The sequence below is a fragment of the Rosa chinensis genome, chromosome 4 (genome assembly GCF_002994745.2).
Source record: "Rosa chinensis cultivar Old Blush chromosome 4, RchiOBHm-V2, whole genome shotgun sequence".
In the NCBI taxonomy this organism is placed as follows: domain Eukaryota; kingdom Viridiplantae; phylum Streptophyta; class Magnoliopsida; order Rosales; family Rosaceae; genus Rosa; species Rosa chinensis.
Window position 1 is genome coordinate 47403157 of NC_037091.1, and position 27811 is coordinate 47430967.

At 35.7% G+C, this 27811-nt stretch overlaps 2 long non-coding RNA genes across 2 annotated transcripts; one reads left to right on the forward strand and one right to left on the reverse strand.

Annotated features, from left to right (window-relative positions):
- Positions 1 to 10744: 10744 nt before the first annotated feature.
- LOC112196846 lies at positions 10745 to 13017 on the forward strand. Its single transcript, XR_002935406.2, has 3 exons — positions 10745 to 11109; positions 11728 to 11795; positions 12764 to 13017. It is a non-coding gene; the product is annotated as an uncharacterized LOC112196846 (long non-coding RNA).
- Positions 13018 to 22945: 9928 nt separating this feature from the next.
- Positions 22946 to 24175, reverse strand: LOC112200031. Its single transcript, XR_002936131.2, has 3 exons — positions 23740 to 24175; positions 23321 to 23477; positions 22946 to 23199 (listed from the first exon to the last, which is right to left on the reverse strand). It is a non-coding gene; the product is annotated as an uncharacterized LOC112200031 (long non-coding RNA).
- Positions 24176 to 27811: the final 3636 nt, after the last annotated feature.

Here is a 27811-nt window from a genome sequence, read left to right on the forward strand (position 1 = left end):
GGTCTTTGGTTCGTTATTTCTGATATCTGCCCAGTAAGGATTGATCAGTGCACTGCAATCCCTGTTTTCCAGAAAATCATATTATGTCCTTGTATTTTCACTTTCTATGCACCTAAATTGAAGACTGAAAACAGATTTCACCTAACTCAATCTACCCTTCATAAAAATTGTAGTTTGGACTTTGGACAGGAGAAGAACATGATGAGGTTAGATGACAACCGGAATTGCACATCCACCCAACTGCGATTTTTGAAAATAACTAGCTTTTGTGGTAGTGCCAAAAATGAAATATTAGGATTACATGAGATAACTATGGTCTTCTTTCTGCCATCTTGCTTAATCTAAGCCTCCTGCTACAGTTAGTTAATTTACGTTTCTTAATTAGCTAATTAGGTTAATGCATGTTAGGTTGTGTTATGGCCTACAGCTCATCTACACGTGGCACTCATCTAGTGATGCTTCCCTAGTATAAATAGATAGCTGAGTGCAGCTCTAGAGTGGTAACGAAGACTGTCATTTTCTTTGCCTCTGCAATATATTTCTATTTTTCATATTTTCCATTTTATCTACAATACTATCAATAAATTTCATCCAATTTCTGCTTTCAAGTTCACCTGTCCTTGAGAGGATGACTCTTCAACCTACTTCCGCCATTGTTTCTAGGGAACTACCAAAAATATTGGAAGGTTTTAGGCATGTTAAGAAAAATTTCATGGACCCGTTAAGTCATGCCCCTTCCTTCTTGATCTTCTGATGAGGATTGAATGCTACTCTAGGAGAGGGAAAGTTAAGGGTTTTGATGGTCTTTTGCGGGTGGCATGGTTCCTAATGAAGGTACTTTTTGAGAAATTATCCTACGTACACAGTCTTTTCTTGCGGGAGCTCATAGTGTTTGCTTAATTAATGCCTGACATTGTTTTGTAATGTAACAATATGCGGTGATATGTCAAATTAGTAATGTTTCATTTCACAGTTGTTACTTTCTTGGGTCTGAATGTTTGATGGCAAAGTTGATGAAGCTCTATACTTGTTCTTGCTAGCCTCAAGTATTGTTATCAGATTCGTTTAAATAAGAGGAACAGATTTCTTCTTGTTCCTCATTGTCTTACTAATCTCCCACTGCTGGTTCACGCCTCATCCTCGATATCTGTCTTTTATTTGATGTACAAGCTCTTCTCAGCTCATATATATGATAACCCGAACTCTGATAACTCATACTTGTCTGGTGTGTACAGTACAGGGATCCTCCAATCGGAATCAATAACTATATAGTGCCTGAAATTAGGTTGATGCATAAATTTGAAGTACGTACTAGAGCTTTTTCTTGGGCTGCTATCAACAGCGCAGGCTAAGATGCCCGTAGCTAGCTATTTAGTAATAATAGACACTGATCTGTACCAACTAGTTAGTCAGTCTAGCTGTTAGTATCTCATTCACGATTGTGTATAAAGGTCCGAAGACTGACCCCTTTTCCAAAAGTAAAAGAGTAAAAGGCATTGAGCTTAAATTAAGATAGAGTGGTAATCTTTCCATATCTGCTGTACATATTCTTGAGATGCCGGCCTCAACAATGTTCATAATCGATTAAGATCAAAATCTATAAAATTGTTCAATTGGTGTACTCTTAAGTCTAAATTTGAACAAGATTATAATTAGAAGAAAGTTGTAAGTGGTCTGATCGAACATAGTAATAGATCAGGTTCCAACTCCCAAGGAGGATAGCAGGGAGGTTGTACTTCTAAATTTGTGATGGGATACGATTTTTGCTCTCCCAAAATCTGTGAAAATTACCGGCCCCCTCACCATCAATTACCAGAATATGCATTAATCATTTTGAAGGCTACGGTTGGATTGAATATTGTCTTGTACGGGCAGTCGGAATTGGTAAAAGATCTCATAGGTATTGCCATCGGAAATTGGTATACTGAGTCATGGTGCCCTGAGACACTTTGTTGTTGAGGTAGCACTCGCCCAACTCAAAAATAGAGTAGAGAGTATTAAGTGTAGGGTTTGTGCCGTAATCAACTCCCTCAAAAATATATCCATACATTCTACTCACATAATTGGGGAAATAATTTAGAGACAATTACGGCACAAACTTTAAATTCAACACACTCCACTTTATTGATTTTTGAATATGATGTTTTTCAGAACAACTCCATAAATGAGTCAAAAGACAATGTATGAAGCATAAAGCTAAAAACTTCCCATTTTGCATTTCGTATTGGATTGAAACCTAATGGTTCCAGCAATAGATAGTACCTCGTCATTGATTAAGCAGAAGCCATGACAGTTTTAGGTGACTTGACGCACAAGAAATCGAATGAAATCAGTAAAGATCATCATTCTCAAGGAATTCTACAATATCGATATTCAGATCCCAATCATGCATGGACTTTAGTTTCATTCTAGAACAATATGTGAATAGATTTAGATGAAGTATAGAGATAATCCCGGCTATTGATAACCATGGTCTTCAACAAAAGCTATAATTCCAAGTATCACTCTACAGAAGTGAATATATATACTATGCCAAAAAAGCCTTCAGACGACAGATTATATCTGTCGTCTGATGAAGTAAAAATCTGTTGTCTAGGTGGCTGCCGTCTCTAAGCCATTCAGACGACAGATATTCTCCGTCGTTGATAATGCACTCAAACGACAGTAATCTGTCGTCTGAAGTACCTAATATTGAAGAATCGGAGTCTATCTGTCGTCTGAAACACCATACAACTACATATTAATGTTGTTGGAAATTCACTTCATCAACGGATTCAAAAAATAACTGTCGATGTAGTTAATGTAAGATGACGGAGTTTTTGTTGTTTCTGTCGTTTGATTGAACTAATATTAAGCTTAGTTGGTGCTTCTATCGTCTGATTTGAAGAACAACGACAGTTATATGTTGACTGATTTCGTATGCAACAACATAATTCTGTTGTTTGAAGTTGCTAGAAACAACATATTAACCACCTACTTCTGTTGTCTGAGAGCTCTTTGAACTCTACTTTTCTGTTGTTTGAACGTGGTAGAAACAACATATCAACACCTACTTCTGTTGTCTGAGAGCTATTTGAACTCTACTTTTCTGTTGTTTGAACGTGGTAGAAACAACATATCAATCACCTTCTTCTGTTGTCTGAGAGCTCTTTGAACTCTACTTTTCTGTTGTTTGAACTTGGTAGAAACAACATATCAACCACCTATTTCTGTTGTCTGAGAGCTCTTTGAACTCTAATTTTCTGTTGTTTGAACTTAATAGAAACAACAGATGATCATTTGTTTATGTTGTTTCTATTTTCTTGATACAACATAAATTGTGCTGTATTTTCTTGATATAACATAAACCTTCATATATCTGTTGTCTTTCAACCATTTCAACATCAGTCATTTACAATCATCAAAACCATAAAATTGGACTAAAATCAGCTTTGAAAATGATGGCTACCTTTCATTAATTGCATCAACATCATCCAAAATACAATCCATAGTTCCAACTCTAAACCTAGCCAACAGTTACATTATGATCGAGAGAACCAAAAAACCATCTTATCTCGATCATTTACCTTGTGCACCAAGTCAAAAACCTATAAGGTAAAGAAAGAGTAGCTAGACAGAGCAACTGCATGCATAATTTAAGTTCATCAACACTTTCCATCAGTTGTATATAAATGCACAAAGGGGATATCTGCGAAGATAAACAGCTTCACCATTTTATCCAGAAAGCTTCTTTAAGCAGACCTGCACATAGGGGAAAAAAGTATACTAAACTGGAGAAAAATTTCAAAAAGAGAAATGGGAATGAATAATATTTTTCATGCTCAACAAACAGACGTATATCTGTTACCTATAGATAAGAGTTAAACAAGAAAGTTTAATGTAGTATACAAAACCAAAACATGAAGATGATGACAGCTGCCAAGGTACCAATTGCAATTAAACATGTATATTTAAATTAGAAAGTTGTATGAGCAGCAATACCTCTAAGAGTTGCAGAAATGATAATGATTTTACTAACTGAAACTCTAAGAACCTTGTGCTGAGAAAAAAATGAATAAAAGGATCGATCAATTAAGACCTATACTTTAGGTGAAACTAGTAATAAATTCCTTTGCCATATACATTTGAACCTTCTATCATATACATTTGATCCCTCTGTTGAAGGGTTCATAACACTTATCTTTGCCATGAAGGCATTTAAAAAAATATATGCAGAGACAACTACACTTTTAGCAAATGAGAGAAAATAGTTTGTCAAACAACAAAGTACAATTTATACCAAACATAGATCAAAAGGCCGGTGCTTTGAGCTGAATCTACGTCCAATTCAACAAACAATCAAAAAGAGAAGGAAAGTAAACCTTTGTCCCCTGACCATGATCAGCATGTACACTATAGCGTAGCAACAATATTCAAGTAGAAATAAAGTCAAATTAAATAAATTGAACAAGATGAAATAGATAAAAAAAAAAATCCTGGACATATATGGTATTGCTAAGTAGTCCTCATCCAACTAAGTCTAAACTAGATTTTTAAGACCACATATTACCTACATGAGAAGAAATTTGAGTTTTGTTTACCTCTAAACAAGATTTCACCATTGTACACAAGGTGTGAATTATAGCTCTTCCTGATGAGTAAGAAGCAAAACAGTGTTTATCAGACAAATGGTTGGTTTCATAAGAATGGTCAAATCAGAACATGTCAAGGGATGCTACGGAATAATGTAAATAGCTGAAACTAAAATAATTTAAGAGAGCAAATCTGCAAAAGCTCTACCAAAATTTAGGGATGAGATACCTGAAAGAAAAGTGCACCTCTTTCACATATCAAGTTACAATTGGCAGTGTTCCAATTGGAATATTCATTGACATACCTGTAGTGTTCTTCACAAAAAAAACAGCATATAATAAAAACCAAGATAAAAAGCAAAAAAAAGGTCAATGGAATTAGGAACCAAAATTTACGCAGAAACTGCTCAAACTACTCAGAATAGCTTCAGATAGGTGCAAATCATCCATTTCCAACTTCCATTCTTAAATGCTTGACAGGAACAACTTACAAGAATCACTCATGCTAAAACGATTAATTATTGGAGATAGGATTTGCTTGGCAACATTACAAGGACCACGCATGAAATAACAATATTAGGTATGTAGCAAAGGACATAGAACATGTTAAGTGGCCAGCTCAACCTGAATTGGATTTCATAAGCACAAAATAAAGCACCTCATTTGTTTCACACAACATTCATATCTAGCGTTCCATTATCCTCCAAAAATATATATATATATATATATATTAATAAGTACTTACATCTGTCACCACTCACCAAGCAAGTGAATCATGAACCCAACAGACAAAACCAAAAGAAATGAATAAAAATTGCAAGCTTACAGGGAAGAAAGAAAAATGGAAGAGATTACTAACCTCAACTTGTCTGAAGGACCGAAGCGACGCTTAAAAGGAAATGACAATGCATTTGAAGGCAGTGAAATAAATGGGATAAAAGACGACAACTCATCCTATAATAAATTCAAAAACTATCAGCAACAATTTTCACAAAGAGGAAACAACCGAATAGAGTATACAACTAAGAGAAACAGAATATGTTTGCAGAGAAAGCAGTCTTCTGGACCGCATATCAACGCAACAAATCCAAGCATCTTTTGCAAGTGAAAAAAAAAGGAGGAGACCAGAATAATACATAATCCTTACCTTGAATGAGTATTGTTACTTCAACTCATCATCCACATAGTGAGCAGTGCAGAGCCCGTTCAAAAGTTGGCCTTTAACAATGCCATTTATAGACAACATTTTGTTCGTCTCCTCCTCTTCTTTTTCCTCCAAAGTAACTTCACCAAGGGGGAATTTAAGGGTAGCTTTTGGCTTCAAGCACCAGAAAAATACTTAAGGGAATAAAACTTACTATGATCATTTTGATAGCTGCAACAGAAAGATAGTGAACTACTTAAAGGTGGCTACTTTTCTATTTGTCACTATATGTACATATACATATGCATACTGGAACAACCTGTAATACAGTGCAATCACATCAAAGAACAAATTGACCAACGAAAATTCAAATGATGAATCTTGACTTATCAAAATTCAACAAGACAAATCATAAATGATGAGGCATGTTTCAGAGAGATCAAATGTGCAAAAACAAAAACAACTGTGCAATAATACTGAACCTCAGAGCAGCAGACCTCCAAGAGATACATCCTCAGCCAATCTTAGCCTCAGAGTCTTTACTGCATCTAGTTCGAGTTACTTGCTAAGAATTTAAACAAACAAAGAAAGCATGTCTAAATGGAATGGCAGGTCGCAGATGACAGTTGAAAGCTAGTGTGTCCAAAAATGCTATATTGCGATCTTTCACTCCATGATAAGGTCCTTGTACAAGAACTCATGAATGGTTCAGAATTTTTTCTCAGAAAGGGTTTCCCAGAGATAGGTGGTTTCAAGTTTCCAACAAATTTCCATGATCCACTTCCGCCTGCTTGATATTACAGAAAAGAAAGAATCCATTATGTGACCTACACCACAATGGTGCTATTTAATTTGTTGCTCAAAATAAATATAAGGTCAGGGCCATTTAAAGTAGTCACAAAATATATTTTGATGATTGGCCTCTCTTAATAGAGGGTGGTGGATGTCCACAAGGGTTATTAAGTAGTAAAACTAGGTTCTAATACCAATTCTTATTGGACATATTTGATTTTGAAAGAGGATACATTCTCATTGTTGGGATTTTCATGAATTCAAGTAGTAGCTTAATATCATAAATTATTGTTTGGTACGTAATTGGTAGATAGCTGGATTTATGAGGAGTGTTCTGACATGCTACCAACTTTAATTACTTGTATAAACTTTTGATTGGAACAAAAGTTTAATAGACAATTATAATTTGCTGTCAACACTCTGATATTCCAGAAACTGAACCATTATGTCTTTAAATTGTAGCTCACTGTTTTCAACTATTTGCCTAAATGACACTTCCATAGTTTGATTAAACTACAGCAACATTCTAGTCAACAATTAATATGATTAATTAGCTTTTCAATCTATTACTTCATGATTGACAGAAGGCAATGATGTCTGTTTGTTGCTTTCTTCCTAAAGATGGTAGCAAGTGTTTGGTTAAAATACCTAAAAGAAGTAATACACGGTCATGACCTTGATATAATTGGAAATAATGTTTGTTGTATATATGCAGCATATATCATTTTGAACAACTTCTAAGTGAAAGTGATCACAGCTGCACAGAACTCATTGGCTGATATTAATTATTCACTACATATTGAACTACTTTTGTTGGGCACATGCAACTTGGTCAAATGTTAGAAAGGCAAAACTCTGAGATTAACAACAAACTTAAAATGTTTTGAGGCATGTCATATGTAGGCATAGAATTATAAGAACACGAGAAGAGATATGTAGGATCCAGGAAATGTTACCTAGAAAGGAGGTCCGAAAACTGAAATTTCAAAACCAGACTGTGCAGAAGCTATAGAAACTAATTGACATATTATAGCAACCCAGGAAATATCAGATGCTCTGGATCACCCAAATTTAAAAGCACAGCCTGGAATGCAGCAAGTGCTTTTGGATCTGACACGGCTTGGTCTATCTTACTGATACTCCAAGGGTTCTTCTACCTGTAGTCAACAATTACAATCCTTTAATCACTCGAGCAACCAAATAGCACCAGAGAGTAAAATAATAAGGGGAAGAAGAAAAAAGAATGAACATAGGGGGAGGACTAAGATACAAGTATAGCAAAGCCCGTAATTTTAGAACGAATGAAAAAAGAGTGGGTACTGACTCTCTTGGTCCAATTCAATGGCATTGTACTGGACTCCTAATTTTAGAACGAAGAGCTGCTTCACGCAAACACAGTGAGGACAAAGCTTGTTGCTGCGAAACAAAATCTTATTGTCAAATTTCCAAATTGGTTCAAAACGATCGACAATTCTATATATATAGACACACAGAAGAAGATGAAGAGGTAGAGAGAACCTGAAGATGACTACCGGATTGGACGAGACGAGCTCCTTCACCTTGCCCAACGCCATTTAGAAAACGACGACGCTTTCGATTTCGAAACCCTAAATCCCCAAATCGCCGGATGATGCTTGGAGGTAGAAGATGGAGAATTGAGAAACCAGATCTACTTTCTTTCTCTTCGTACTGTCTTCTCTCATCTCTACGCTTCAATTTCTATTTCCTTGAAGAACTTGACTTGACCCGACTTTGGTTGTTGGTTTGTAGACCGATATGGAAGACCAACGAGGGTGGAAGAGCATCGAAGAAGAGGTGCTGCTAGGTTTGGGTCTGGGAGATGGAAAATGAGTTTTCTGATTTTTTTTCACCAAGTGTGGGAAAGCACGGGGCCGGGTCTAGGTCTATTAAAAGATGAGTTTTAGTTCAGCCAAAAAGAGGTTTTTGTCCACACAAGAAGAAGTAATTTCTTCATTTACTCAGACAACAGAATTCTGTTGTCTGAGTTTTCTAAATTACAGCAAACTTGAAAAAAATTGATCTAGTATTGATTTTGATACTATTTAGACAACAGAAATAGTTAAAACTGTCGTCTGAAGACGTTCAAAAAAATCAGACAACAAAAAAAACCTCTTCTGTCGTCTGAGGGGTATGGTCTGAAGCATTTTTTGGCATAGTTAATGTACACTGAAGCTCTCCTAATGTACATGAAAGGAAACATCTTTTTTTCTTCTTTCCTTTTTAACCAAACCTTATCCAAGCAAAAGAAGTACGTATTTTCAAAGTGAGGTTTCTAGTTGGACCTCCAAATTTGATATTAATAGACCTCCAAATTTACTCACTTGACCTCCTATGTTTTTTACATCTCTTATCAAATTTTCAAATACTAAATTTACTCACTTGACCTCCTATGTTTTTTACATCTCTTATCAAATTTTCAAATACTAAATTTACTCATTAAACCTCATTGAATTTCCTCAAATAACCTCACTCATATAATTTGCAAACAAACTATTATTTAAAAAAAAAAAAAACTTAGTTAATTCAATGATTAATTACTCTATAAATCTTAATTACATATCCATTCCTTTATCAGACAACATAAATATTTTTTTCAATAAAAAAAATTAAACACAAGGTATTGAGTTTTAAAAATTAATTTATAATCAACAAGAAAATAACATGAACTATTTTGTGTTTTTTTTTTAACTTTTTTCTTTCTGTTTGAGCTCTGTAAAAAAAATGAAGATTAATCATTTTTTCTTAATGTTTATTTTATGTACCTCATGATTAATTATTTAAATATTTGTTTAGTTTTTTTAATTGCTAGCTCATTTTTGTTTTTTTTTTTTACAAATATAATGGATAGACTTAGATTTAGGTTATAATATGATTTGTTTTGTTTTCCCTCACCAATATGCGTTCAATATTTATATCATACATTTTTATGTCACATAATCATAGTTTTAATTCTTATTAAATATATATGAATGCTTTAATGAGTATGTAGTGAAATTGGAAAATGAAAATAGATAAGGAAAATAATAAAGAATGCAATCTAATATTATTGAATTGGAAAGTCTATAGAAAATCAATGTAATATTTTTTGGTATAATTATTGTCCTTAATAGTAATTTTATAATAGGTTATATATGTCATTTAATAATTCATAATTGAGTGAGGTCAAGTGAGCAGATTTGGAGGTCCCAATAGCAACACTCATTTGATATTTGGACCTCTCCTACTTATTAAACCTCCAATTCACTTTTTTGAATACTTAAATAACTAAGTAAACCTCCTTAATTTTACCAAAACACCCTTGAACAATTAAATATATATCTTCAACAATTTGTTGTTTTTTTTTCTTATCTCTATCAATTCAATCATGGAGAATTGTGTGAGTAAGCTGCCTATATTTTTGGTGTACTTTCAGTGACGAAACAAGAAAGTGATTCTTGGAGGATCTGAACAAGTAGACAATTACAAAGATTTTTCTATTAATCCAGATTATAGTTTTTGTTTGTTTGTTTGTTTTGCAATATGGATGGTTCTAGAAAAGACTTTGGTTCTCAGAAAAATAATATATATACATCGATTAAATCTAATTAAAAGCTTGGATTTTAATTAGTAATAAACTACGTACGTACACCAAGATATTCAATAAATTTAGTTTAAGGATAGGTCCCTGTATAGAAATTAATTATCTTTACTTAATTATTTTAGGTAAATTATATAGTTATATAGGTAATAGGGAAAAATTGAATGTTATAGGGGAGGTAAGAAGAGTATTTTTTTTCTCTTTGTCTTTATTTGTCTTTTCATATAAGTTAACAAAATCTATTGATAATTAAAAAAAGATGGAGGTCCAAATATTAAATTCGGAGGTCCAACTAGAACCGCCCATTTTCAAATGCATGACTAGATGGGAAGTTCAATATACCTAAAAATGAATTATCGTAATGACTTCTTCAACATGAAAAATATAGGTCAAATTCGTCCATGAATAAATTGGAAAGTCATGAACTCATGATGGTGGAAGATTGGTTAGGATTAGCGGATTAGGCCAGATCGGATCAATTTATTATTATTATTATTAGGGTTAATGATAAAAAAAATGTCATTTTAAAGTGTCTTATTATAATTCAGGACACACAAATGTCCTCATGATAATTAAGGTCACCTGTTTACAACCTGACACTGAATATACGAATAATTACAAAACACCATGTTATACATCAAAAAAAAAAAAAACCTCTCTCTCTCTCTCTCTCTCTCTCCAACTCCGATCTATCTCCTCCGGCTCCATCCTCCCCACGCTCCTTTCCATCCAGTGCTCTCCGCCTTTCCACCGACACCCTTGCCGTCTCCAGAGTCGGCGTCGTGTTGCCCGGCCTTTTCTACTCTCGCCGCGTCACCATCCCCGGCCTCGGAGGCATCGTCAGCCTCAGCTCTCTCGTTCCCTACGGTTCTCATCATCGTCAGGCCAATCCTCCCGTTGCAAGCATTGGCGCCGATAAGGTCGCGCCCTTGAAAACTGTGTCCAACTGCACAGATTTCTCTCTGGCTGCATCGATGCCCTCATCAACAATGTCAGCGTTAGTGGTTGGTTACCTTCCATCTCTATCTAATTTTTTGCTTTTTTTTTTCTTTTTCTTAATCTGAAATCTCTGAGAATTTTGAATTAATTAAGGTTTAATTGTGTACGCCAGGTCGATTAGTTTGAATCACTCTTGTTTATAGATCAATGTATAGTTATCGGTTTTGGTGGGAAAGATCATTGTATTTAGGAAAGTTTGAATCACTCTTTGGAAATTGATCCTCTTGTTGGATTTGGTTGCTCTGATGAAATTTAGCTTTACTCTTTATTTACAGTTTCTAGAAAACTAATTGGCATCATTAATATTCATAATTGAGCTGCAGTTGCATGTTAGTTTTGATTCCGAGTGTTCTGCGGGTATGATTTTGGTTATCTTTCTGCATAAAGTGTATTGAGTACACGAGGTTTGATTAGTCTAAAATCTCTGTTGGTTATAGATGTATAGTTGTTCTCCATTTTATTTTTTATTCTTTAGAAACATCTTTATATTTTGAAGAGCTTGCTGATTCTTCTACTGTTGTTCCTTTTCAATTGTGACAAACGGTGCTAGATAACTATTTAAACTTGCATGCATTGCTTCCAACTCATGTAACATTATTTGGTGTAATATATATTTGTCATAGGGATGATTTTGCAACTCATATGGCAGAAGCCAGTTACTTCAAGCGACTAGTGCAATACCTTAAAGAAGGTAAATCACAACTTTCTAACTCTCACTTTTGCATTTCTTTTGTTTTATGAACGTGTTTTTCATGATTATATATGAGCTTTCTAATATTATTTAATAGCAAACTTGCGTAACCATAGCTAATTATCAATACAGCTTACGAGGCTTCCATACAAATTAATGGCAGGGACCAATGTAATCTAAAACCATAACATTGAGATTTGATTTAATTTGTAACTTAATCATAGGTAAAGGAACTCTGTGTTGTTTTTAAGCATAACTTCAATCAATGATGTTCCCCGTCATTTTACCTTTTAACTTGCATTTGGCCTTTGATTTATATTTTTAGCATTTAGAAATATGTACAGTTAAACCTGAACTAACAGATTCAATACATTACAGTTTCATTAGGCTATCATACAACTGAGCCATTTAGCAGATAACTAAGGGTCTTGGCAGATATAGATCAGTTGTCATTGGTCAATTATACATTTGATTATTTGAGTATTTATATCAGTTGCTTTTGAATTCCAGAACAGTTGCTAAATCAAGTGCGACTTGGTAAGAATTGCTCACTCTGTTTTGGGTGACATAAAGCCTACAATGACATAGTTGGTTTTGTAGATGTCATATAACTTGTAAATTTGTGGTTGGTTTTGGTTTGATTAAGTCACATTTTGAAGTCATGGCCACTGGCCAGTGACATAGGCATTTGAGGTCACCTTTTAGGTGACAGTTAATGTTTAGTTTCTATGCTTTGAGCAAAGTAGATGTGATGGTGTTTTATATTGGTGACGCTATCTTATGCTTTGCTAAAGTAGATGTGATGGTGTTGAGGTCCAATATATGCTGAACAGGTTTCATATAATGTCACTGGCCATGTCACTGTCTAGTGAAGTCACTATTAATCTCAAGTCAATAGCCATGTCACAGTCATGAATATGTCACTATCAAAGTCACTGATGATGATCTTATTTCACAACTTTATACAGGATTTACAAATAGAAGACATGCCGGGATAAAAGAAGACATAAGGAATAAAGTGAGAAGAAGAAGAAGTTCTAGCAATGATAAAAGAAAAAATTAGGAAGAAAGTGATGAAGAACATTACTAAATTAATTAGTTTTTTGTAACTTTTTATGGCGTTATAGATCTTTTGAAAAATTCCTTAATGAAAAATTCCTTTATAGATCTTTTGTAACAATTCAAGTTTTAGGCATCTTATAAATTGGCCAAGTCATTATCATTGGCCAGGTTACTGGCCATTTCCAATGTTAATCACTAGTAAGTAGAAAAGTCACTATTAACCTCAAGTAACTAGTCAAGTCACTAACCAGGTAACTGTTAACCTCAAGTGATTACTGCAAAGTCTTTGGCCATGTTACAGTCATGAACATGTCACTGACCATGTAATTGTCAAAGTCAGTAAGTAACTGATAATCTTCATTGCTAACCTCAAGTCACTAGCCAGGTGACTGTTAACCTCATGTCATTGATCATGTAACTATTAACCTCAAGTAACTAGCCAAGTCACTGACTCGGTAATTATTAACCTCAAGTGATCACTGCAAAGTCTTTGGCCATGTTACAGTCATGAACATGTCACTGACCATGTAATTGTCACATTTCATTATGCCTTGTGTGTGATGCTGTTTAGGTTGTATGCTTTACTAAAATGGAAGTGCTGCTAGTTCAAATGCATACTTTATAGGATGCATGTAACTGACCATGTCACTTACAATGTATGTAACTGACGATGTAACTTACAATGTATATAACTGACCATGTAATTGATCATGTCACTGACATTGTCATTGACATGGCCTGTGACTTCACTGGGCCAACTCCTTGGTAAAGTGTGTTAACCTCATGTCACAGATTATGTAATTGACCATGTCACTTATAATATATGTAACTGATCATGTAACTTACAATGTATGTAACTAATCATGTCACTGACATTGTCATTGACATGGTCGGTGACAACCTCACTGGCCAGGTCGCTAGACAAGTCATTGGCCAGAGAAGTCATTGGAAAAGGCCAACTCCTTGGCAATGTGTGTTAACCTCATGTCACAAATTATGTAACTGATCATGTCACTTACCATGTATGTAATTGATCATGTAATTTACAATGTATGTAACTGATCATGTCACTGACATGGCCTGTGACTTCACTGGGCCAACTCCTTGGCAACGTGTGTTAACCTCATGTCACAGATTATGTAACTAATCATGTAACTGACCATGTAACTTACAATGTATGTTACTGATCATGTAACTTACAATGTATGTTACTGATCATATAACTTACAATGTATGTTATTGATCATGTAACTTATAATGTATGTTACTGATCATGTAACTTACAATGTATGTAATTGACCATGTCACTGACATTGTCATTGACAAGGCTTGTGACATCACTGGCCAGATCAGTAGCTGGCCAAGGAGTTAGTTGGCAGTCCCTTCTAACTACCTGTGGCTAGTTGGCAGTCCCTTCTACCCACATCCTCCTATTCCGGTTGGCAGTCTCTTCCGATGCGACATTTGGGTGGCAGTCCCTCCCAGATGGCATGAGATGATTAGATAGTAGTCATTTCTAATCATCAAATGAGTTTTCTTGAAAAGGATTGAGTTGGAAATATTGTCGAATCTCGCTGCATGTTGGTTTTGTTCACAAGAGAAATGGGAAAGCATTCAATTAATTGTTTCATAACTTATTTCAGTTTTGTCCACTCATTCTAACGGATTTTAAATGTTTTCCCCTGGGCCCTTCGTTTTCAAATGCCCAGATTTCAGATTGGCTGAGATCGCGTCCTGGACTCGAGGCATAGAAATCAGCACTTCCGTTTTTGACTGTAGGTTAATACTTAACCTACCCTGTATGATATCGGCTTAGTTATGTAGAACTGCTCTGATAACCTTTTTTAATTTGGGGAATGTTAATGTTTGAAAATCTGTTATCGTATTGAAATTAATGTGGAATTCGTACAACTTGAATGTAACCTATACACGAGGAATGTAAATATTGGATTGTGCATGTGAGTAGGAGCTTATTATTAATCATGTCCAGGTTTTGTGAAATTTTGGGTAGTCTATTTTAGGGGAGGTTCTGTCGATTTTTCAGTAAGATTTCACCTGAAGTAGGCCTCACAGGCTCGTATCTGGGTTTTGGGGTGAAACTTGGGTCGGGTCCTGTCACTCTCATCCTCTTTCTCACTCTCATGCCTAGACTCCTCTATCACTCACTGTCACAAACTCTCTACCTATGGAAAACCACATAGAAATTTGATTGCAACTCTGCTCGAGCCAATTAGAGTCCAATATGTACCCAAACGGAGTCCTGCAGGTGATTATTAGGTCGACATTGGCCAAAGCAATGACAGAGAGTAGCCTCTGTTTTGGCCAGGAAGGGTCCAGAGGCAGAAACGCCTCACCGCACCTCAAAACCGAGAGCATGGAGACTATGTATTCCATCAATGGCGGCATATATAAGCCGGAAATTCAATGCAATGCAGAGGCATAGGTAGATCATTACATCATTTGAATCACTCAGTCAAGCAAAACAGATGAAACTCTCGCAGACTAAAGCATATCTTCATCAAATCCAATGCACCTATCCCAAATTAACCAATAGATTTGTAACTCATAATCGTTTGATACATAAAATCAGAAAATGTGTATAGTAAAAATCAAAACAGACCTGAAATTTATCGATTTGGAAATCGTAGATAGAGGCGAGAGAGCCATCGTCAATCATTTCCTCGCCGAACTGCTTCACATCTTCGCAGAGCTTCTCCACTCTCTGCCATCTGAATTCCTCGTCCCGAATCGCTGACTGTGCATCAGCCACAGACGACTCCATTTCAATTTCATCGTCGCTTTGTTCGAGCTCGTCGAACATCTCGCCAAAAATGTCATTGTATTCATCGGCCACCACGTCTTCATCGAAGGTTTTGGGATTTCTGATCAAAAATAGAGAAAAATTAAGCTATGGGATTTTGAATATAAAGTTATAGACGTGTTTTAGGCTTTAAGGGCAGAATGGGAATCAGAAAAATTACAAACTGACTTGTTTTAACATCACCTCATTATTCATAAGGACTAAATTAATATTATTAACAATTTATTATGGATCTTTTTATCAAGTGGGAAACTAGGTGACATTTTTATCATTTTACTATCTAATGTGACCTTTTCCATCATTTCCCTTTATTATTTTAAAATCGTATAGCAACTGAAAATACACAACACACATGTGTGAGTCTAACTCAGAATGAAATGCAGGGCAGGTTCTGGATCTAAGCAGGCTAGGCCTATGCCTCTGACCTTCAAGGAAATGAGCAGAGACACTTTTTTTTAAAGAACTATGATTCCACAAAACATTCATACACAAAACTAAAACATTAAAACACTATATTTGGACACGGAACAAAGAAACCTAGTGTGTTCTATTTTTCCCAATCCTCATTAAATCATCAAAATCTTTCTTTCTTTTGGTCCTCTTCAAAAATCACTCTTGCATGCTAAGAAGTAGTCCGATTGAGAGCCATCACTACTACAAAAATTGAATCAGACGACGTATCATAGTTTTCCGTTGTTTGATTGATTTTTATTTTTTTGGATGTCGTTCTTATAAAATCTGTCGTCTGATAAGGAATTACGAATGAGTTCAGAAGACGTTTAAGGACAAAACCATTGTATGACCGTAAAAAAATTGAGCGGCAAATTTTCCACCATGTCTGTGGTGTCAAATCCCATCTCAAACTCCACATTTCCCCCCAACATATATTAAACATTCGACAAGAAACAATAAAACTGTGGTCTGATTAATATGTTTGATACAAAAGGAGGGAGATTTCCCACATTATTTTTCTCCAACTCCCTAAAGAGAGAAGTTAAATTAATAGGAGAAAAACCCCAAATTTAAATGGCTACATTCAGACCACATTTTTACACAAATATGTTGTGTGAGTCATTGTCCAAATTAATAGGGCTGAGCTTGAAACCCTAACACTTAAGTAAAAAAAATCACAAAAAGAACAAAAGATACCCAAAAGGCCAAAAACCAAAACCGTCTCTCGACAACGCCTCACTCTGGACTTGCCTCATTCTCGACAGACCCAAACTCAAAACCAAAATCCTCACTCGACATTGCCTCACACTCGGCACTCACTGGCAACCCCGACACTCTCTCTCCCCTTGACAAACCCTTTCTCGTCAAACCCTATCTCTTCTTCTACAAACCCCCAACCAAAGCTCTCTCTCTCTCTCGACAAACCCAGACCAAAACCTAATGGGTTATTCAATCTGGGAAATAGCGAAGGCCTTCATCGATGACCACTTTGAGCTCGTTGTCGCCATCGACCTCTACCTAGACAATTGCTATGGTCCCCAACAACTCCGAGCTTTACTCCGACCGCACTCAGGCCAACATCAAATCCAACAATCTCTGTTAACAACCCCGCTCTCTCTTGTAATTGCGGACGCCTGTTCTTCATCGCCGTCTTCTTGTTTTGTTTATGAGACCTAGGAATTGAATTGTGTGTTTTTTTGTGTGAACTTATGGGTTTGGGGTTTTTGAATTCAGGGGATGCTCAGATGCGATTGTATTCTTTGTTGTAGTGAGGAACCAAGAGGGATTTCAGCACTACAAGCACTCCGGAAATGCACTGGAGAAACCCATGTCATCTCAATCGAAAGCTTGGCTTAATTCCTCGAAATGGAGGTGCTCCCTAATCTGTTCAGTTTCAAAATCTGATTTTTAGGGTTTGGTTTTCTTCAATCCGTCTTGAGAATCTGCGTTTTGATTGGTTTGGTTGCGTTTTCCCCTCTCTGCAATCTCCAATCTCTCTTCCCCTCTCAGCAATCTCCAATCTCTCTTCCCCTCTCTTTCCTATGAAATATAGTATCCAGTTCACTCTAAATTGAGGAGAAAACACGGGGGAAATGGTGGAAAGACAAAAACTGCTAGTCAGGCCAGCCATAGGGATAATAGAAATTGTAAGCTAAGCTCCAAGTGACGGTGCTAATGGGATAGTAGTAGTTGTTTGCAGGTTGTTATGATACTTACTTAACAAATTGATTATAAAGCCATTATTTCTTATAATCAACTGATGTTGTATGATTAGTTATTCTTATAGCCGATTGAACTTTGTGAACCAGATCCTGAGAAGGGATTTTATTCTCTTATTGGCATTGTCACACTAAAAATCTACTTATGACTTGATTCTTTTGGCTCGATGTGTGTAGAGTTTAAATATGTAGGCACATCTGTATGTTGATTTCAATATAATATCTTGTTTGATTAGCCGTAGTCTCTCTTTAAAGTTCTATACATTCTTCCCTAACCAAGAGACCCTTCCTGTAGTGTTTCTTGTAGTGTTCAAAGTAATTACCAATTTGATTGACTGAGTTTTACAAGAACTTCACTTGCAAATGCAAAGGAAATTATAGTAGTTTAGGTGTTAAGGTTTTGTTTTGAGTTGTCTTGAGAGGGTTCAAATAAAGAGTGGAGAAATAAGAAAATACATATACTGATAGTGTTCACAATTCATCATTGCAGGTACCACCCAAACTTTGAAGATTATTAGCTTGCATTTAATACAGATTCCATTGATACATTTTTTTTTACTGGGCTTAGCATTAGTATTTGTTGCTGAACATGATTCATTTGTTTGTTACCCAGGCTATTGAATCAGAAAGCCAAGAATTGGAGCTGGATCTTTCAAGTTTAGGTGCTGTAAATACCATGTTTGCTGCCTTTTTTAGGTTTGGTTGGCTTATTTACTGCTTTTTTAATCTTCAAAGTTTTTGTCTCTTGGCTGTAAGTGTGAAAACTTTTCTGATTGGGTCTTACGTACTTATGGTTTACACATCGGTAAACTCGGGGTGCCAATTAAGACTACTATGTCAGCTACTGTCTTGGAGGAGGCCCTAAATGACATGATCACTGTTCGTCCACTTTTATTGGGCCAACCTGTAACAACAAAGGTATAAAACCATTATTTGGCCAAGTTATATGTTCATCGTTCAGCTTATTCAAGATTAGCTAAATAGGAGGAAAAGTTTAAAGACAACATTTCTATTAAAGATAATATAGGTGTTTGTGTTTGCATATATATATATATATATATATATATATATATATATATGCTTAGGACCAGAATAGTATAAATTTCTTTTATACTTGAAAGAAATTTGGTTTATTGCAGCTTCATGTTTTATATAGCATCAGTTTTGTATTACCTTAGACAGAGGACTATCTATTACTATTGGTTGAGGTTTTGCCTTATTGTTGTCTACTTGCATGTTATGTTGACTATATGTGCAATTTCTTATCTATCTTGCATACTGGATATTAGCTGGAAGATTCTTATGGTACTGATTATAATTTTCCCCTTTTTTTCTATTTGTGATTTTTATGGCCAAGGCTATACAGCTGCTACAAGTGCCAGAACAAGAAATTTCAGAATGAGGGGGAAAGGTTGCGTACTGGTAATGCTTTCTTATTTGGTCTGATGCTTTCTTATATGTTTGTTTTTGTTTCATGTAGAGATCCATATGAAAAAAAAACTAAAGAATTGACTAACTTTACGATCCCATAGAACATAGACAAAGTAAGATGGATATTGTTAAACTATTGGTAACTATTAAATTGGGAAGTTTTATGACAGTTAATAATTAATTTGAAAGGTCGGCTATCTAGTGATATCAAGAAGTTTTTTTTTTTTTTTTATACGAAAAGACTATAGATTAAAGATGGAAGCCTCTCTGGCATCTTGAGTTTACAAAATCGAACATTAAGGCTCTTGAAGCCTCCATAGGGACTCTATTTGTCCACACATTTCCACTAGTACAATTATGGCATAGATTAGCTATAGCATCTGCTACAAAGTTTGCTTCCCGGAAGATATGTCGAAATGAAATTGAGTTGAAACTTGTAGCAATGGCTTGGATATCTTGAATAATTTTGAGTAAGCGCCAGGGTGGGTGTATAACTTTATTTACAAAATCAATGACAAGTTTGAAGTTGCCCTCAACTTCAACTCGGTTATGTCCTCGTTTTAAAGCACAGACGAGTCCGTTACGTAGAGCAATAGCTTCTGTTAAAGGAATTGTAGTAGTACCAACTTGTTTAGTGGCAGCTACCAGGGGCTTTCCATGAACATCACATATAACAAAACCACCAGCAGCGAAGGTTCCATTTACTGATCCATCAAAGTTGAGTTTAAATGCACAAGCAGAAGGAGCTGTCCACCTAATGGTAGTTTGTTTGTTTTGGGAAAAAACTCTCTTTACTTGTCCCTCTGTAGATCTGACATTACCCATATTTGCAACAGAAGCTGCTACTACAGATTGTGGGTTTGGGTTTGCATTTCTGAACACTTTATCATTTCTAGCTTTCCAGATTTTCTAACAGGAGGTGATTATTTTTGCAAAAAGGCTACTGTTAAAAGGTTGAGAAAGGAACAAATCATGGAAGACTTTGAGATATCCCTCATTCCAGTTCAAAGTTGCAGGCATACCTGTCAACCTCCATACTTCTGCAACAAAACTGATATCAAGAAGTTATCAAGAAGTTTTATGTCAATGTCAAACCAGTTTTCACATGTCTTCGTTAATGCCTTGTCTTTCTACACATTTTAATCCATCCTCTTAGAAATAGTTTCAGCAGTGTTAATGCCTTTCATTAGTCTTCCAATTTGTACTGCGTGTTAGTTTCTTTGGGAATATATTATGTTAGGACTGTTGGGGGCAGTTGCATATCAACATGGGTCTCAACATTATGGTCACAGTAATGTTACTAGCTGATCGAAATCTTGAATATTCTTTTTGTACGAGTACTAGTTTAGAAAAATGGCAAGCAAAGATTTGTTGCACATTTAATATTTGCCTTCCCAGGTGATGAACTTGATTGGCGATGTAAAAGGAAAAGTTACTAATGGTAGATGATATGATCAACACTGCTGGTGAGTCTCAACAATATATGAATTTTCATGTTATATATTTGTCCTTACTCATGAGGTCAAACGGTTAAAGATGGATGATAACAGTAAAGAGAAAGAAATGTGTGTGGACTTGGAAATATATTATGTAAGTATAACAAAGTCGTTGAACAAAGTCTATTCAAACCTGAGGTGTTGCCATTTTATGAGAGGTTATTCACTGCTTAATAAAGTGATCTTGATTAAGGTTATTTTCTTAGTCTAGAGAAATAGAACTTCCCATCTCCTTTTTCACTTACATGTTACATGTTACTGCAAAGTCTTTAGTATACATTCTTTTGGTTTAGTACCTTTTGGAGTGGATCAATTGAATGTAAACAGTTTTAAAATTTCATTTCATGAGATCAAGTACAAGAAGTTGTAATGTTGTATATGTTGTACGTACTTATCCATTGTCGTGTTGATGGTCTGTGGTTCTTTGCTGCAGGATGGTGTGCATTACATGGTTTATACACCCTCTGACCCACTTCTCAACTTGTTTACGTTTTCATGGTGTTCTCTCTAATTTCTAACATTCTTCTCATCATTTTTATGTGAATTTGTGTTATTAAATTGATTGGGTTCTTGGTTCTAACTGACTATATCAGGCTATGAACACACTGTGATTATATTAAGGAGGTGACTATAGCAGGCAATGGACAACTGACTATATTAAGGAGCTGTAAAGTACCCGGCCACTTGTGAGATCCCGAATTTTGAAGTTAGTCAAATTTTGTTTTTGAGGTTGGAAATGGAAAGTAGATGTCGCCATGAGTTCACATTATTTTTTGGGTTCCCGAGCTATTTTTAAGGAATTTTTGAAGTTTGGATGCAAAGTGCATTATGTGGTGACGTGGCGCCTTCCTATTGGCCAAAGAGTTTACTTAGTGACCAAGAGTAGCAGCCCAACGTGTCAGTCACAAGCCCATGAGTCATGTTGACATTTGTCAAGTGGAAGGAAGAAAAGTGGTGGATGCTTGACAAGTGGTGCAAGCACCTTGGTGGAAGGTTTTAATCTTGACACATGACAACTTTTGATTGGCCATTTTCCCCTATAAATAGGAATTCAGCCACCCCATTCTTTCGTACCCATTTTTTTGGAGAGAGCTTCTCTCTCTAAAACTTCGGCGGATCAAAACTTTTGATCCGTAACTCCGATTTAGGATCCGCGAAAAGCTACGGATTCATCTTGATGTCCTCTTTCTATCCATAGAGGTTTGAGTTAGATCCAACCACTACTAGGATAAAGTTCATAGACATCAGTTCACAACTGATGTTAAAAAAAAAAAATCTGATGTCTTAGTGGGCGATGTTAAAGATCGCCAAAACTAAGACATCGGTTCACAACTGATGTCTATTTTACAACGAGACATCGGTTTAAGGTCCAGAACCGATGTAAAAACATTAATGTGATCACCATTTTGGTGTGTTTAGCTATTGCCAAACCTTCATATTTTGGCATTAGATGCTTAATGAAATATAGGTCTAACAATACAATTATCCATTTTAACATCGTTTCTGATTTAGAAACGATGTCTGATAATATTTTAGACATCGGTTCTCATAAATTTTTTCTTGTGGTTCATAAGCTTTTCGTGTGTTTGGTACATAATATTTCACTAGACATTCAATCTATATTCTATAGTATAGTTTGAACTGATGTCCATATTTATGCTAGACATCGGTTTTGTTTATATATCGATGTCCATAGTTATTCTAGACATCGGTTTTTCTTTATATATCGATGTCCATACTTATTTTACACATCGGTTTTGTTTATATATCGATGTCCATTGTTATACCAGACATCGGTTTTTGTTTATATATCGATGTCCATAGTAATCTAGACATCGGTTTTGTTTATATATCGATGTCCATAGTAATGCTAGACATCGGTTTTTGTTTATATGTTGATGTCTATATTTATACTAGACATCATTTTTGTTTATATATCGATGTTCATAGTAATGCTAGACATCGGTTTTTGTTTGGTAACTGATGTATTTTCTCATTCTTGACATCGGTTTTGGTTTCCAAACTGATATATTTTCTCTTTTCTGACATCAGTTTTTGTTTTCAAACTGATGTAATTTGTGTTTTCTGACATCAGTTCTTCATAAGTAACTGATGTTTTTTTCATATCCCTTTCCTGTTGTATTTGGTACTAGAAAGTTGATCCACAAATAACATGAAATTCAAATGTACTTTAAATATTAGGGAATGTATTAATTTCTATTAAGGCCAAGCAAAACAATGATAAAATTGACACATCATATACATTAAAACTAATGAGCCATGAAACTTAACCCTCCATATACATTAATATGAAGGCTTGAGAAGAACAGCAACATTATTCTTCAGATACTTCAGCACAGCGTTCCTCTTCTTCTTAATCGCCCCTAGCCTCACCTTTATGCTCTTTAATTATATCAGATTTGCTGCATCAAAAAGACCCAAAATCAGAATCCAAAACAAAACTTAAAAGAAACAGGAAACCATACTCTACATAAACTTAGGCAGAAAGACAAACTGGGTTTAAATTTATCATTAAAAGCATACCTGCAGTAAGAATTTTCAGTTTGGCATCCAACCCCGTCATCCCAGAAAATATTCATCCATGTTTCAGTTCAAAGAACTCGGGACACTAACCATGAAACAACTGTATAACAGCTGCATGAACTTGTATATGTTGCTCTTCATATGAAACAGCTATAGGCTGAATGATATTTAATTTTAAAATCATTCTCAAATTACAAACAGACATTTCCAATCAGACTATAAAGTGAGAATTTCAAGGAACATATGCAATAAAAGATGGGAAAAAAAAATGCTAATTTTGTATTTCAACTTTCTAGATCAATTACTACAATCCACACATAATATTTAAAGACATACAAAACAGTACAACAGATCATCAGGAATTTGGTACTCTTCGTGGGACAGTAACAAGGAAATAACAAGGATCAAAGATTACCAACCCAGTCATGGCAAGCAACAAGAAAATGATCTGTCCCATGTGTGCGATTCCAGAAAGGATACTTCCCAGCAATCATGTTCACATAGTCTCTGAGGAATATTGCCAGTGGTTTAATTTGATGTGAACCAGGTACATAAAGCTTCAACTCCAATTGGCGCATGCTGTAAGGAAGATAAAATAAGTGAGCCTTTTCTGGGTCTCTTGTGACAAATTGCCTGTTTCCCTCCATCAACCTCATGAACCATCCTTCAGAAGCATAAATTCCGTTGAGATGAGGTACAGTACTATCCAAGCCAAGCTAAATGGAATTGTTTTTTATTTTTAAAGTCTGAATTGTTATAACATTATTATAACATATACGTCAAAGGGGAAAAGATCAATGCAAGTACTATAAATTCCTCTCAGTCTCAAACACTTGAACAAAAACTAGTAAAATTGTTTACCTATCACTAACTTTGGAAACTATTAACAAGTGGAGAGCTACTGATCTTCAATGTCTTCCTTTCATTGTGTGTGGTTCTCAGATTTCAGCCTCTCTTAAGTTCTGGTCTCAAATAGTTTATCCATCTCAACCTGCAACTCTTTCCACACCTCTCCAACCCTGCAGCCGGCCAGTACACAATAGTCAGATCAATAACATGTGTAAGTAAACACATGCAAACCCTTAAAGAGATCGATAGGACTCTATGGTACACCAATAAGTAGACAAATATCCTGCCAAAAATCCCCAGTAAATATCCACAGTAATACATATCAACATATCAAGGAGGCACAAAAAATATGTTTGATGTGCATAGAAGTAATATGTTTGGCTAATGCATCATAGCTGGGACTTCCTAAAATTAAATGCACTGCTATCCTACATATAGTTGAGATTTGAGAAGCAGCACTAACCAGTAAAGTACTCAGATAAGCTCATGACTTATAGTACAGCCCCAATAACACGCTTAAAAAAATAAGAATAAAAATAGAATGAAGTTGCACTGAGCTTATAAAAAACACTAGAGTTAAGTAACAAACAATTTATAAATATATGTAAGAGACAGATGTAACTACCTTGATTCCAAATTACATTGCATGAGAGAAACCTTATCACAGCATTGGTCTTCATGATATGCTAAGATCATCCTAAACAGAAATATTAAAAGTAAATGATTGAGAAAAGTTAAATTTGCAGGACTGCCTAAGTACTGTCGGGCTCAATTCTCATATCTCACATTCCACGTTCCCACATTGTCCAAAGGTACGTAAATTGCAGTCCATGAATTTGGATAGACCTGTGAAATGTCAAATTGAGGTTAGAAAAGTCACAGTAAAATGAACCATAAACACATGGTTATTAAGACAACTACTACTGAAGTTTGCCAAAAAAATTTTGTCATGTTAAGAATAGTTGAGTTTATTTAAACAATGCAATGTGAAATAGTGTCCTGCAAATTGTATCTTAATCTGCTTGCTCATATCCAATCTCCACTATCCATACAGTCCATATCAAAACCATATTGTTTAAGAAACTTAACAAACAGCGAAAATAGTTAATCTGAACTTTTGAAATAGAAAAGTTGATTCACCCATGAACATTTAAAACTATAACCATCAATGTGCCATGACTGCAAAGTATCCTCTGGATTCTCAAACACAAAATCCCCCATACATATATAAACACCTTAATTCAAATCATTTCTAGTTGCTTAGCTGAATTAGAAACAACAAAGCTGACAATATCAAAATTTATGTTTTCAAAGGCCGAGTGCCAATCTTGTGTTTGACTAATCAATCAAAAACCAAAACCACTCTCTTTCTCATTTTCTCTAATTTGCTTGATTTCTAAGTAAAGATAGAAAATTACTGTTTAATTAAATGATTTTCTCTTTATAACTACAATTGTAATGCCATCCAATAAGATGCCCTGCATTAAACAGGTTATTCAATTTTCAATCATTATGAAATCAAGGCGTATAATCAGAGATGGTAAATGAAAACTACAGTACCTTGTCGACACAACCAAAACTGCCTTCCCCAATGTTGTTTACAGGATCAAAGTTATTAGTGGGAGCTTTAATTTGCCTCAAGGTGAAAAAAGCCAGTCCACAGATCCAATCCTCTCAGAGCTGTCCAAAGAACCAAGTTAGGATATTAGTAGTTTCTTGAAAATTGATAAATTTTCTTTCGACATAATATCTGATTTCAACATTTTCGGCAACCAAAACAACAATAGAAGGAAAAGAAAGTGGTACAAAGATCAGTAAGATCCTGCCCCGTACATTTGCAGAGAAACTAAACTTTGATTGAGTAAGATGGAGCTTTCATATTCAAGCTTCCCCATAAACTTTTTCATACAATGAATTAAAAACGGAAGGGCCAACCAGTAAGATCCCTTGGTCATGAGTATGCAAGATAAACCACTACCTGAAGACCAGTTCCAAGGCGTCCGGCGAGAGCCAATACTCCCAATAGTAGCGTCGTCTTGCCGGAGCTCGGTGGACCCAATAACAACGTCAATCTGAAACACAGCACCAAATATCTTATTAAAGTTCACTGGACTGAAAATCCAGCAACTCAGTACTAGTCGAAGCTTAGATAAGTACCTTGAAGGTCTTATAATCCCACCAATGTTGTCTAAAATCGTTAATTTGCTTCTCTTGCTTCTTAATAGCCGTGATTGCCTCAGAAGTGCCTAAAATCACATTCAGAAAAATACAAAAGTCTAATCTTATTTCCAACCGTTATATGGGTAACGAAAATTGAATCAGAATTAAAGAGAGCACAAGCATGAATCAAATTTACGAAATCACAAACCCAGAAAACTATAGATTCAAGCAAATTACCGTCGATGAGAGCGATGGCAGTCGCCGCCTCGACGGTCGAAGAGAGGGGCTGAGAAGGGGAGGCCCGTGGAAAGAGAAAGGACAGACGGCCACTGCAGCTCCGGCTTCGGCTTCTCGATCTCAGCAATTGGGAGATTCGCTGGATTTCAGACGAGAGATGAGAGAGAAGGAGGCGGCCAAGGAGGAGGAAATCAAGCCATCGGAGCCAGAGAAGGCGAAAGAGGTCGTCGGTTACTGGACGGGGGAAAGAGGACGATCGGTCGCGGTGTAGGGAAAGAGGACGATCGGTCGCGGTGTGGGTGAAAGAGGACGATCGGTCACGGTGTTTCTGTATCGCGGCCGGTGTGGGGAAAAATAGAGGAAAACCTAGCTAGTCAATTAGTCGTGGAAAGACTAAGTGTTGGGAGGGAGTTAAAATTTTGCTCCCGCTTCCTTAATTTTTGACTTAGTACATTTCCGCGTTTTTTTTAAATTTTGTTTGAAAAGTATAGACATCAGTTCAGCATAAGAATCGATGTTAATTATTTTATAGAAATCAGATTTTTTAGAACCGATGTTATAAACACAATTTACATCAGTTGAAATCCTAACTGATTTTAAAGACATGATGTCTATTAGCATTATTCTAGTAGTGAACGGTGATTTCTGGAAGGCTCGTTTTTGGGAGGCTCAGTTTACGATTGGTATTCTAGGAGGCGATTTGTATTATCGAGGTGAGTGGGTTTGTGTAATATATTTCAAATATTCTTATTTCTAAAAAAATTGTGGAAAAGCATGATTTTATCTATTTACGAAATATCTCTCTATTTTCAAGTGAAGCATGTCTATTTGCGAAATATGCGGAGTTTATATATATTATGTGCTGGATCCATTGTTTGATTAGTAATGGAACATGAGAACTTCTTGATTGATTATGCCAAAGTAAGGATGTGTCACACGGTGGTATAGGGCTAGAGAAGGCCATTAGGGTGCCTGTGGTGGTCACTAAATTGAAGGATAATCAATAAGAAGGGATGATGCGATGTGATGAATTGATGTGAATTGATGTGTATACAATATACTACTTTCTAGCGTGTGTAAAATGACATGGTTTAACTAGCATATTACATGATCTACTCACTGAGCACGTGGTTTTGCTTACCCACCCATCTCTAATACTTTTTGCAGAGAAGTACTTAGGTTTTGACGAGCCGAAGTGGGTTGGACGAGCCTAGAAGGAAGATTTTATTTACATTCTGCTTTGTA